This window comes from Lemur catta, chromosome 5 (genome assembly GCF_020740605.2).
Source record: "Lemur catta isolate mLemCat1 chromosome 5, mLemCat1.pri, whole genome shotgun sequence".
Classification (NCBI taxonomy): domain Eukaryota; kingdom Metazoa; phylum Chordata; class Mammalia; order Primates; family Lemuridae; genus Lemur; species Lemur catta.
The window spans coordinates 31,001,747-31,013,886 of record NC_059132.1 but is presented as its reverse complement, the minus strand read 5'-3'; the positions used below and the strand labels follow the sequence as shown (position 1 = coordinate 31,013,886).

Here is a 12,140-nt window from a genome sequence, read left to right as displayed (position 1 = left end):
GCAATTATCACTTTCAATTGAGTGTTCAATGTCCAGGACAGGAGCCCGAGAGGGCGGGGACTTTGTCGTGTTAACTGCTGAATCCTCGGTGCCCAGAACAGTGTGATCCGTCACAAAGTGTGAGAGAATGGACAACACCTTCATGGGCTCAGATTATGCGGAGAGCCCCTGGGAGCCTGGGCGAGAACTCAGAATTGAATCAAGGCCCAAGGCTAAAGTGAGGGGACTGGAGCAGGAGCACAGCCACCCAGTGATACCGGGTCAGCATGCCCACCGGGTGTCCTGAGTGCCGGCCCCTGTTTTCGGGGTGCCAGGAGAAGGCGGCTTAACTAGAGTCCGCAGGTGGGAGGGTCCCGGGGCGCGGCGCTAAACCCCGCCCGCAGTGCTCCCCGCTGGCCGCCAGCCAGGGCGCCGCTCCCCGGCCGGGCTGGCTCCGGGAGCGGCGAGCAGAAAACAACCTGGCTCCAGAAAGACAATCAACAAAGGCTGGAGCCCCGCCACCCTCTCGCGGCGCGCGCACGCACGCAGCGGCGTGGGCAGAGCCGCGCCCGCCCGCGCCCTGGGTTGGCACCGCCGGCCGGTGTGGGAAGCCCGCGGCGGCCCCCCCCGCCCCCCGCCCCGCCGCGCTGCGGCCCGGGCGGCCGAGCTGCGTGCGTGAGCGCCCGCAGGCACCTGGCGCGCGGTGAGTCCGCCGGCGATCGCGGTCGGGCCGGGACGGCAGGATGGGGCTGGGGAGGGCCGCAGGGAACAGCTGCCGGGCAGATCAGAAAAGGCAGGTGGGGGAGCCAAGGGCAGGATGCGCGAGCTCTGGTCCGGTCCCGTAGCTTTGTGTTTTGAGCCTTATGGGAATACAGGCCACCTGCTCCATGTGACCCAACCGAATCGTTTTACAGGTGGGAAACAGACCCAGGGAGGTAAGCTGGGTTAGGAAAAAATTATTATTCTTTGTGTCTGTTTATCTCTGCCTGCTTCCGTGCAGGATTTGAGGCAGCTTTTAGTAAGAATCCATACACAAAAACGATGGAAAAATACAATCAATGGTAAAGAATCCTTGCCAAGCAAAATATAATAATGAATAAACAGTCAAGGACACGGTAAAAGAGAATAGAAGTCGGCACTCCATAAGGTGCGGTGTCTTGGCCAAGGGCCCTCAGAAAAGTGACAGCAAAGCTGGGACTAGAGGCCAGAACATCCCCCTCCTGAGCGCCAGAACTTAGAGGGGAAGGGACGAGTGGACAGCATGCCCAGACACTGGTTCTTAACCTTCTGGAGGCCCCTGACCCCTTAGAAATCTGTGTCCACTCCCCATAGAGGGGTTCACACATTCCCTTGTGCACAGTCTGAGATTTCACAGGGATTCCTGCTGTAAGGAATGACCGCAGGCACAGGCTGGCACTCAGTCGCGTTTCAGAGCAGTTTCTTTGCTCCTTTGAAGGGAGGCAGCTGGTGGAGGAGTACCTGCTGTGAGTCCAGACCTGCTGGGACCCTGCTAGCTGTGTGATCCAGGACACACAGTTTAACCTCTTCAAGGCTCAGTTTTATTTGTACAATGGGGTTAAGATTGTCTGCTTCTTCCTCCAGGCAGTTGTCAGACTTAAGAATGAATGTAACGCCCGGTGCCTGGCTCATAGTAGATGCTCAGTAAAAGTGCTGACCATGCCATATGTAAAGAAATATTAAAAATATGGTTTATATAAACTATAGGGTGACTATAGTTTATAATAATCTGTTGCATATTTCGAAATAGCTAGAAGAGAAGAATTTGGTCCTAGAATAAAGAAAAGACAAATATTTAAGGTGGTGGATAACCCAAGATCACTGATTTGATCTTTACAAATTTTATGAATATATTAAATTATCACATGTACTCTGAAATTATGTACATCTTTTAGGCATCAATTAAAAGAAAGTGCTGATGCATAAAACCCAGTGAATCAAAGCTGGGTCAGTTAGGAAAGGGTGATGAGCTGGAAGAAATTGGGTAATATCTGAAATAAAATAAAACAAAAATCTTAAAAATTATAAACATGCAAATATAAAGTCAATCCTAGGATGACTTACAAACCGCAGCACATGCCTTGGTGATAGTATCCTAAATAAGGGGGCAGCAAAGCACTATACTACACTCAGTATTTGACCAAGGTCGAATGCTGAAAGTAGAAATTACCAGATGCTGTAACAAAGGCTGTTTGGGCTGGACTTCACTTGCCCCTTTCAAATGGAGCCAGAGGAAAAAGGACATAAACTGGGACCTGGGCAACACCGAATCTTGCCCAGCAATGGAGGCTCGGCTGAGTGTCTGCCAGGGACAGGAGCTGCTGGGGCAGCTGGCTTACATCCCCATGTGTCAGCAGATTACTGTGGTAAACAGTGCCTCGGTTGATTCTGCTCTAGATCAAACAAATGGCTTTTTATTTAACTAATGAGGAGGGGAGTGTGTTTTTGGGTGCTGTAACAGAAGCAAAATGGCATTTGTACAGCTTGATTGCCCAAAGTCTATTGCTTGTTTATTGACAGTTTTAAGAACTTTAAATCTATGGATTCAAACTTGGGAGGACAGAACCTGGGCAGGCCCTTTTATCTATAAAAAGAACTGCTTTTTAAAAAACACTGTGTTGTGTCCTTTCTCTTTTGGAAGAATTTTTTAGCCCTTCCAAATAGAGCCAGGGAAATATGGCTAGGGGCAAATAGCTGCTATTTAATTTCGGTTAAGACACATACCACCTGTCTGGTGGGTTACATTCCTCTCTATGTATTTATAAAGGGGAGTTTTTCTCCAGGAGAGAGAGAGAATGTGTGTGTTTTGTGGGGGGGAGGGGGGAGGCTGTTGTCATTTGCCGTCTTTCCACCTCAGTTCCAATTAGTCATTTCTCAACCCAGAGGGTTTCTCAGCCCTTCCTTTTTTTGCAAGCATGGTGATGTTGGCAAGTTTCTTCCCTTCCTAGCTCTGTGTCTCTATTTTGTTTCACAGTAGTTTCTAAAAAATTAGGATTTTCTTTTTCTAATTTGACTTTTAGGTTCCAAACTTTAGGAACTCCACGGGACAATACAAGGGAAACACGCTCACTATTTCAGGCAAAACTCTTCCTTATTTGAAGGCAGCCATGCACCCCTTCCGTGTTTTTTCCCCTCTATACCCACTGCCTTCGTTCCTCAGTTAGAGAAGAGTAAGAGCAGGATTTCTCGAGAAATGATCTGCAGACAGTTTGCGTCTGAATCACTTAGAGGTTTTGTTAAAATGCCCCACTCCTGACTTACTAAATCAGAATCTTCAAGAGCAGGAACAAGAATTTGCACGCTTAATAAGCACTCCTGGCTATGCTTAGGCACCTCTGGTTACCTGTGTGTTGAGGGGCGGGGGTTAGTGGTGGGGACTGTTAGCTCTTTATGTTTCTGTATTGTTTGTCTAGTTTTAGAATGAGTAAGAGCCTCTTTCATAATTTAAAGAAATCTTTAAAAATGTTGTCCAGAGAAAATACATGGGTAGGGAATAAGCACTTGAAAAAATATACAAGATCATTAATCATTAGGAAAATGCACATTAAAACTATAATGAGATATTGAATGAATCACTGAGTAATAAAACAAATAGAATAAACAAAATAATTATCGGGGGGCGGGGACAGGAGTGGTTCTTTAGAAGCATGATGGAAGTCAGGGAAGACTTGTCTGGGTTTCGAGTAGAGAAATAAGGTGACCAATTTCGAGTTTTTAAAAGACCACTCCACTCTGCTGCTGTGCATCCAGGCAGGAGGCTGTTGTGCTAGTCCAGGAGAAAGGTGATTGGAGATTTAGACCCAAGTGGTCCTAGAAATGGAAAGCACCAGAAGAATGAATGGATATCCTTAATAAAAAGGGCAGAGCCTGGAGGTTGACACTGATTGACACTCTTTTTTTTATTAATTTATTTTTTTATGGTGGTACAAATGTTTCTGTTACGTGGATACCTTCCATAATGCTTAAGTCAGGGCTTTTAGTTTGCCCATCACCAGAACAATGTTCATTGTACCTGATAGGTAAGTTTTTACCCCTCTGCTCCTTCTTGATTTCCAAAGACCTTTACATCTTTTTGTGCCTGTGTGTGCCCATCAATTAGCTCCCCATTATTAGAGAGTACATATGGTGTTTGTTTTTCCATTCCTGAGATACTTCACTTAGAATAATGATCTCCAGTCCATCCACGTTGCTACAAAAGACATTATTTCATCCCTTTTTATGGCTGAGTAGTACTCCATGGTGTGTGTGTGTATATATATATATGTATATATATATATATCACATTTTCTTAATCCACTCATGAATTGATGGGCACCTAGGTTGATTCCACATCTTTGCAATTGTGAATTGTGCTGCAATAAACAATCAAGTGCAAGTGTCTTTTTGATAAAATGACTTCTTTTCCTTTGGGTAGATACCCAGCAGTGGGGTTGCTGGGTTGAATGGTAAGTCTACATTTATTTCTTTGAGGAATCACAATACTGTTTTCCATAGAGGTTGTACTAATTTACAGTCCCACCAACAGTGTATAAGCATTCATTTCTCTCTGCATCCACACCAGAATCTATTGTTTTTTAACTTTTTAATAATGGCCATTCTGACAGGAGTAAGGTGGTATCTCATTGTGGTTCTAATTTGCATTTCTCTGATGACTAATGATGTTGAGCATTCCTTTGTATGTTGATTGACACTCTTTGCATTGAGTAGTTTTATCAGTTTTTGGTCCCTATTACTGTCCTATCCCCTGCCCTGTCCCCAGCCTCCACCACTGCATCTTATTCCTGATTTGTAAGGATGTCATGAGAGACTGACTACAACTGCTGGTCCAGATATGTTAGACTGCAGCATTCCTTTGATCTACTGATCTAACTGACCTTCAGTAAGGGAATGAGGATAGTCTGGAAGGACCTGTTTGGTTTTTTTAAATTAACCTGTACTGACTCCAAGGGATCTCTGTTTCCCTTTCCAAGGGCTAACAAACCATTTGTTTTAATCGAGTGGGTTTTTACCCAACTCAGAGTGGCTTAGGCCAAAATGGGGTGGGGAATGAAAATATATTAGCTCAAGTAAAAAAAATTAAAATTAAAATTAAAAAACCAAAGGGAACTAGTCTCCATCATGCCTGGATTGAGTAATGTCATCAGGGCTCAATCTCTCTCCCTATCTCTCAGTTCTATTTCTGTGGTGTTAGCCGCATTCTCAGGCAGGCTGTGATGCATAGTTCTTATTACTTATTATTGTTACCGTGATTAGCTGTCCTTGCCATCTGCCTGAATGAGATACATCTAGATCAGCCAGGTGTCCTGAGACAACTTCTTTATATATCTGATCAGTGGTAATGCCACCCTTTCCAATTTAACAATAATAGTAACAAAAAATAACAGCTACTATTACTGAGAGCTTACCATATACCAGGCACTCTGTTAAACATTTCACATAGATTATCTTATGAAATCTCATAACAAACCTTATATAAATATCCTAGGAAAGCCAGCCAATGGATTGCAGAATCAGAATTGGAAATCAGTTTTTTTCTGGCTGCAGGGCCTGGGCTCCTAATCTTCATGGTGCCTCTCACAATCAATCTTTAGAGATAAGGAGATGAAATCAAAGCCTTCCAATAGTGCGCCTCTCTCTTACTTTTTCTAAACGTGAATCTTAAAATATACTTGGAAGTTATGGTAGGGACACGGCTTTGGAGCCTATCCTTATAATTTTGTCAGTTCCAGATCCTTCTGGGTTTAGAGTTCTGGAAACCCTTTGTACAGGACTCTCCCTTCTGACTACTGCATGCATCTTTATAAACCAGCTCATTAGCCACGTCCTTGTGTGGCCATATCGTTCCCTCTTTTATTCTTCGGCGGGGTCTTTTGCTCTCATGATGCTTGAACTTCACCTTTTACAGCCTTTCATGAACCATCCTAGAGTCTGAGAGCAGAGGTCTTACTTCCTTTTTTTCCCTTAGATGTTAAATTGGCCCCCGCACAAAGCCTAAGGTAGGCAGCTGATGGATGCTCAGCTTTTCCTGCCCCGACATTGTGACTTCCGAAAGAACTTTCAGATGGTGGTTCCACTTTCCCCAAGGATCTGCTTAGTTCTCTTTCTTCGTTCATCTCTTCTGATTGCTCAGAATTAGATTTGGAGATTCCTTTTGTTACCTCCTCTGTCTTGAAAGGGATGAAATGATCAGGATGTCCATACGAGGTTTTTTGGTTTTGTTTTGTTTTTAGTTGACACATGATAATTATACATAATGTTTTAGTTTAGGTAGTTCTGCTTTTAGTGGAGTGAAACTTCGAGCAAATAGCCAGGTATTTTAAGTATCTATCCTGATGGTAGAGCCATTTTTTCTTGATCTTTGTATTCTCAGAATCCAGCAAAATGCTTGGCATGTTGCTCCAAATACTTTTGAACGAATGTGTGAATCCCTTTGTGCCAGTGTGGACAGAACAGAAGAGACAGAAGGAGAAGAGAATTAACTCAGTTTTAACCTAGCCTAGAGTCAGAAGCAAGAGCTTACTGCAGAAGCATTAACTAGAGAACATTCAATATTTTTTTAGTACTAACTATGCGCCAGACTGATTTTGGTTCTTATTTGCCCATCACAAGGCATCAAGGAGATCTCAGGACTGAACATGGACTGGACTGTTCAGATTCTTTTTCCAGTGCCGTGCAGGCACCTGACTGGCATTAAGGAAAGCCACATTCTTCCAAGTATGTTCTCTGGGACAAGCCTCCTTATCGGACCAGGCAAGGAAATGGAACAAGAGCACCTTGGAACCGGTTCTCCCAGGCTTCTAAGTCGTCTTTGTCCTGAGAGTGTTGCAAAGATAGTGGATAACTTAAGCTATACAGACAGTCCCTGACTTATCATTTTTCAACTTTAAGATGGTGGGAAAGCAATACGCATTCATACGACCATTCTGTTTTTCACTTTCAGTACAATAGTCAAATTACATGAGAGAGTCAACACTTTATTATTATAAAATAGGCTTTGTGTTAGATGATTTCACCCAACTGTGTGCTAATGTAAATGTCCTGAGCATCTTTAAGGTAAGCTAGGCTAAGCCATGATGTTCAGTAGGTTGGGTGTATTAAATGCATTTTTTCGTTATGAAAGTTTCAACTTACAATGGGTTTATCAGCATGTAACTTCATTGTAAATTGAGGAGCATCTGCATAATATTTTGTTTGTTTTTAAATTTTTATTTTGAAATAATTATAGATCAACATGAAGTTGCAAGGATAGTACAGAGAGGGCCTGTGAACCCTTCACCCAGGTTCCTCCAGTGGTTACATCTTATTTAAATATCACACAATATCAAAACAAGGAAATAGGCATTGGTATAATATATGTGTATGATTGTTCTATTTCATTTTATTACACGTGTAGATTTGTGTAACCACCATGTCAATTAAGACATGGAACTTGCCAGGTGGCATTGTGAGGCACAGAGGAGGATACAAGGTGAGTAGGTACACATCTTGCCTCCAAGAGCTTAGTGTCTAGCTGGGAAAATGAGCACAGTCACAAATAACCTGAATACAAGGTTGCATGGGATGTGTGCCACTTTAAATATTGTGAAGTATTTTAACCATCCAGAAAATAACAAAGAACAATACAACAAATACCCATGTACTTACCTCCTAGCTTTGTTTAATTTTAACATTTTTGCCATATTTGCTTCAGATTTTTTTAAACAAATAAAACATCTTAGATACTCAGCAATAAAAGGGAAAGAACTACAGTTATTGATGTACACAACTTACAGGAGTCTCAGGGAATTATGATGATTGAATAAAGCCAGTCCTAAAAGGTTATATGCTGTATGATTCCATTCACCTGTTCTTGAAAAGACAGGATTATAGAAGTGGAAAACAGATTCACGGTTGCCAGTGGTTAAGGATGGGATGAGGGCTGGAGCAAAGAGGATGAAAAGGTAACATGAGGCATGTGGTGATGGAATGTTCTATGTTTTCACTGCATCAATGTCAGTGTACCGGTTGTGATATTGTACTATAGTTTTGCAAGTGTTACCTGTGGGAAACTAGGTAAAGGGTACATGGAACTTCTCTGTATTATTACTGCATGTAAATCTATGATGATCTCAAAATAAAAAGTTTAATTTAAAAAGGTTTCAAATACCATTAGGCCTTCCTTGATATTCACTTCCATTCCATTCCTCTGCTTCCCTTTCTGTAGGTTACTGCTAACCTGAATTTATTGCTTTTCATTTCCATGAAAATTTTAATACCTATGCTACATATGTATGTATCCCTAAACAATAGTCAGCATTGTTTTATATATCTTACTTTATTTTATTTTATTTTGAGGCAGAGCCTTGCTCTGTTGTCTGGGCTAGAGTGCCGTGGCGTCAGCCTAGCTCACAGCAACCTCAAACTTGTGGGCTCAAGTGATCTTCCTGCCTCAGCCTCCAAAGTAGCTGGGACTACAGGCACATGCCACCATGCCCAGCTAGTTTTTTCTATTTTTTGTAGAGACAGGGTCTCACACTTGCTAAAGCTGGTTTGGGACTCCTGAGTTCAAACAATCCCCCCACCTCCCTCCGCCTCCCAGAGTGCTAGGATTACAGGTGTGAGCCACCGTGCCCTGCCTGTTTTATATATTTTAAACTTTAAAAAATAGTATCATATACCCTTCTGAGACTTGCTTTTTTCTTGCCTTTACAATATTTGTTGAGATATCCACATTGATACGTGAATATATAGTTCATTCATTTTCACTGTTCAGAATTCCATTGGTATTAATAGTATAATTGTGTGATTATACTACAAGTTATTTATCTACTCTCCTATTAATGGACATCTAGACTATTGCTAATTTCCTGTTACTACTAACAGTGCTGCTGAGAACATTCTTGTCAACATTCCTTGTGCTTATGTGGACAAATTTATTAAAGGCAGGATATTCTAGGAGCAGAATGGCTTGGCTTGACAGTGTGTGCATTTTCAACTTTTCTAGGTATTGCCAAGTTGCCCTTTACAGTGGTTGCAACAATTTACATCATCATATCAGTATATAGGACTTCTCACCATTCTACATGCATCTACATTCTCACTGATACCTTTTTTATATTTTGCAAATCGATGGGCATAAAGTGGCATCTCATGTGGCTTTAGTGATTCACATTTGCCTTTTTTAGTAAGTTGATCATCTTTTCATTTGTGTAGTAGCCATTAAAATGTCATCTTTTGTGAATTACCTGTTTATATCTGCATTAGCTGGGGTTTAGTTGGAGAAAACACAAATCATTGTATTTTAAGCAGAAGGAGATTTAAAAGAGTGTTTTAGGTACTTACTAAATCATTGGAGGGCCTGGAGCTGCAGGCCACAGCATGGCTTCTAGGAGGGAGTCCCGGGGCAGTACGGAAGGAAGGGCCCTCTTGAGCTGCTACCCTCTGCAACAATCAGCGAACTGCAGAATTGGGAAGGTGCTGTCCCAGATGCTTCCTTCAGGATTCCACAACTTTAGCAATAATCTCTTGCCAGAACTGTTGATTTTAGACCAATTTAGTATCTGCCCTGTTAAACGGATGCCTCAAGCACCACCTTTCTTCCTCCTTAGTTTAGTTCTAAATTCCAGGTTTACACGAGAACATCTGATTGGTGGGGCTGAAAATACATCCCAGAGAGTTTGGGAAGCTGGTTTCTGGCTCTCCAATTTCAGTCTAATAGCAAGACCCAATAGAAGGAGGTTGGAACTGATGCTGAATGAACCAAATTACGTGTTTTCAACAACAATAGCCTTTATCTATTTTTCTATTAGATTGCCTTGTTTTAATGATTCCTAGATGTTCTAGATATAGTCTGGATATTAAACTTTTGCAGATTACATTCACTACAGATATCTTCTCTTGGTCTGAGGTCTATGTTTTCCTTTTGATTGTAGAATTGCTTGATAAACAGAACATTTCAATATTAAGGCAGTCAGATTTATCAATTTCTATCAATCTCTTCTTTTGGGGTTTGCATATTCTGTGTTTTGTTGAAGAAATTCTTCCCATCTGGAGAGCATAAAAATATTTTCCTAATTTTTTTTGTAAAAATTAGAGTTTCACATTTAACATTTAGGTCTTTAACCCGCCTGGAATTTATTTTGGGTGTGATACAGGATTGCATTTATTTATTTTTCTATACGGGTAACCAGTTATCCACTTATCCCATGGACCACTTTTTTTAATCAGGTAGTAAAGTAGGAATACTTTTAGCTTTTTTGCACAATTTTTTTTATTTTAAAGTTGTTTTGACAATTGTTTGTTGGTTTGTATCTTAGTTTTCTACATATTGCCTATGTAATTATCTGTAATTAAACACTGGCTTCTATGTCAATTCAATAAATCTGCTCTCAAGACATTTTAGAACCTTCTGGAGTGCTCTAGTCCAGCCTGGAGCCAGTAGTCAACCCTAAGATTTCCCTTCATCTATCCTGAGGATTCCCATTCCCCTCTTCAGTGTTTGGTCACCAGTTTCCCGTATCTTCCTCTTTTTTGATTTATTTCTTTGTTTTGGAGGAACACATTCTCCAGCAGTTTCCTGGGAATAGGACCATAAGAGGAAAATGCTCTGGGCTTTCAAGGTTCTGCAATTGCTCCTCAACTTGGTTAAATGTGGATTTTTTTTTTTAAAAAAAAGCTTATCCTGCTTGGGATTTTTATTGATACTTCCTAGATCTAAGTATTCATGTCTTTTATAAATTCTGCACAATTCTTAACCTTATGTCCTCAAATATCGCCTCTCCTTACTCTTTTCATTCTTGCCTTCTGGAACTCTTATTTGTTACATGGACCTTTTTGTTTCCAAATCTACATCCCTCCAATTCTCTCTCACGTTTTTCATGCTTTTCTCTGTTAAGCAGTATGGTTCATTTCTTTAGATCTCTCTGCCCCTTTACTATTTCTTTTTCTTAAACATATCTGTCCATTCAGTTTTTAATTTCAAAGAATAAATTTTTAATTTCTATAAATTCTATTTGGTACTTTTAAAAAATTGTACAGGTCACTTTTTTTTTTTTTTTTTTTTTAATAAACAGGGTCTCTCTCTTGCCCGGGCTGGAGTGCAGTGGCATCATCATAGCTCACTGCAACCTCAGACTCCTGGGCTCACGCAATTCCCCTGCCTCAGCCTCCTGAGTAGCTGGGACTACAGGCATGTGCCATGATGCCTGGCTAATTTTTCTTATTTTTTGTAAAGATGGGGTCTCACTACTGCCCAGGCTGGTCTTGAACTCCTGGCCTTAATCCATCCTCCTGCCCCAGCCTCCCAGAGTGCTAGGATTACAGGCATGAGCCACCATGCCTGGCCTCTATTTTTTTTTATATTAATGGCCTTCCTCTTTTCCCATTTCTTTTTTTTTTTTTTTTTGAGACAGAGTGTCACTTTGTTGCCCTGGCTAGAGTGAGTGCCGTGGCATCAGCCTAGCTCACAGCAACCTCAAACTCCTGGGCTTAAGCGATCCTACTGCCTCAGCCTCCCAAGTAGCTGGGACTACAGGCATGCGCCCCCATGCCCGGTTAATTTTTTTTTTTATATATATATTTTTAGTTGTCCAGATAATTTTTATTTCTATTTTTTTAGTAGAGACGAGGTCTCACTCAGGCTGGTCTCGAACTCCTGACCTCGAGCAATCCACCTGCCTCGGCCTCCCAGAGTGCTAGGATTACACAGGCGTGAGCCACCGCGCCCAGCCTTCCCATTTCTTTTATAGTTTTTATCTGATCTTTTGATCATCTGATGTACTTGAGGTCTCATCTCTGTTCTTTGTTGTTTCTGCTGCTGCTCACTCACAGTGAAATTTTTGTAATTTGGGATTCTAAACTCACCTTCAGGACAAGTTTATCTGTGGCCTAGGTTAAAGATGTATCTTCTTAAGAAATTTTATTTGTCTTATGGCCATTCAAAGGATAGCATTAGTTCAAGGACTCCTTTTGGTGTAAATTTCTCAGCTTGGGCCATTTGGACCACATGCATAGTCTTCATTTGAATCTGAAACCCCGTGAAGGCAGGCCTGTTGTTACGAATTTTCAGAGAAAACTTCTTTCTTCACCCAGGACCCAACCCAACCCTCGATGGGGAAGCATCTTTGTCATCTTCTGTGTGGATGGATGGATGCTTTCTCCTGATC

At 41.6% G+C, this 12,140-nt stretch overlaps 1 protein-coding gene across 1 annotated transcript in view; it reads left to right on the top strand.

Moving 5' to 3' along the window:
- Positions 1–625: 625 nt before the first annotated feature.
- Positions 626–12,140, top strand: part of ARHGEF37 (Rho guanine nucleotide exchange factor 37) — a 45,522-nt gene continuing 34,007 nt past the window's right edge. Inside the window, exon 1 of the mRNA XM_045551401.1 lies at positions 626–682. The gene's annotated coding sequence lies outside the window, so the exon portion shown is untranslated. The remainder of the gene's footprint in view (positions 683–12,140) is intronic.